This window comes from Gobio gobio, assembly GCF_949357685.1.
Source record: "Gobio gobio genome assembly, chromosome: 17".
Classification (NCBI taxonomy): domain Eukaryota; kingdom Metazoa; phylum Chordata; class Actinopteri; order Cypriniformes; family Gobionidae; genus Gobio; species Gobio gobio.
The window spans coordinates 46,430,438-46,432,467 of NC_137110.1; positions in this window are offsets into that span (position 1 = coordinate 46,430,438).

Sequence of the window (2,030 nt, forward strand, 5' to 3'; positions counted from 1 at the left end):
CTCACTCAAATCCTTACGCTTGCCCATTTTTCCTGCTTCTAACACATCAACTTTGAGGACAAAATGTTCACTTGCTGCCTAATATATCCCACCCACTAACAGGTGCCGTGATGAAGAGATAATGTAATGCCTGATCGGTGTATTGTAGATATTTTCATACAACAAAATATTCTGGGGGCCATGACATTTTTGAAACACTGGCCTGTGTCATCCTGCCAGTCCAGCATTTGAATTATCTGAGGAACGCTGTGGCCCTTATTGGCCATTAAAGTCAGCCAGATCTCCAAGGGGAGGCGCTTGGGATGACAAGGCCAAAAGAAGCAAAATATGACAGTGAGATAGAGGTGGTTTTCTACTGAATTTTGCAACAATGACACTGTACAATAAAGTGTAACCCAGAGGGTTTTTTTTGTATCTATGAAACAATTTATAAAATTGTATCTTTGTTTAGTGGCAAATTTAAAGTGATAATGTCAATATATTATGTAATGCTTTTAAGTTATGGGATTTTTTTGGTGATACAGCTATGTCATAATTATTCAACGCTGCTGTTTTTAAGTCACTTATTTGTATGGTATGGTACAAAATTGTGTTAAAACACAGTTAAGCCTTTGGAAACTCCATAACAAAACTGAATTAGCTTGTGCTGTTACACATACATACATTTAGCTCATGCATGTGCAAAAGTTGAGTAGCAAATAAGGCCAAGTCAAAAGAGCTATAGAGAACAAATGGTTTTATTACATTAGGAAGTCTGTAGCTACAAGACGATTTCCAAAACACTAAAAGTTCCTAGAGACAGAGCTGGCAGCCTTATTCATAAGTTTAAAATCTGTTGTACCAGAAAACCATTGATAGGTTTGAAGAAAAAGTACAATATCATTAAGGGGAATAAAATGTTTGATCAGAGCAACTGAGAAAAACCCTCAATTTACTGCCAAAGACTTGCGAGATGACCTGATGAAAGGAGGAAAAAACATTTCAGTGCAGAGTAGAAGATGAACACTAGACACGCATGGGCTTCATGTTGGGACATCTTACCGAATGCCACTCTTGACCAAGAAGAACATAAAAGGCAGACTTGAATATGCTCAAATTCACTTGGATAGACCTGTGGGGTTCTGGAAAAATGTTTTATGGAGTGATATGACCACACTGGACCCATGGATCAGCAGTATGTCTGGTGCAAATAAGGCAAAGCTTATGAGCAGAAGAACACCATCTCCATGGTCAAACACGAAGGCGGTCCAGTCTTGTTGTGGGGGTGCTTTGCTGTTACAGGAAGTGGAAATCTTGACTGTATGAAGGGCATCATGAATTCTTTGAAGTATCAAGCCATTTTGGCAAAGATGGTGATGCCTTCGGTGCAGAGACTGAAGCTGGATGATCAATGGACTTTCCTGAAGGACAGCCATCCCAAAGTATACATCCAAATCTACTGAAGCTTGGTTCAGGGATCAGTCGTAGAATGTTCTTGAGTGGCCTGCACAGTCTTCAGATCTGAAGCTCATCGAAAATATTTGGTGGAGTTTGAAGAAAGCCGTGGTAACGTGAAAACCAAAGATTATCAGGGATCTGGAGGCTTTTTCAAGCGACGAATGGGCCGAGATTACAGTAGAGAGGTGACAGAAGGTTATAAAGAATAAAAGATTATGCACAAAATTTGACTTTTGGGGGGTGAATCATTTTGAACACGAATGTTTAGAAGCAATTTGATCAACTTTTCGTTCTCAGAATCACTCGAATGTGTATTAATACATTTTCTATAATAGTTTACTGATGCCTTTGTTGAATTACTTCGTCTCGCAGGATAATTTCGATTGCAACTGCATATGTAATTGGCCATTGTGATTGAACTAGTTTTGCATTAACATTATCTGATGAACTCTTGGTATTCCCTTTATATCGGCTCAATCTAAGCGAATGTCTTTGACCACATGATTACAATTGCTGGATTCCTGAATAAACACACACCATATTTACAGGTCTAAAGTGCCGTGTGGAAGCAAAAATGAACACGTGACAACAAA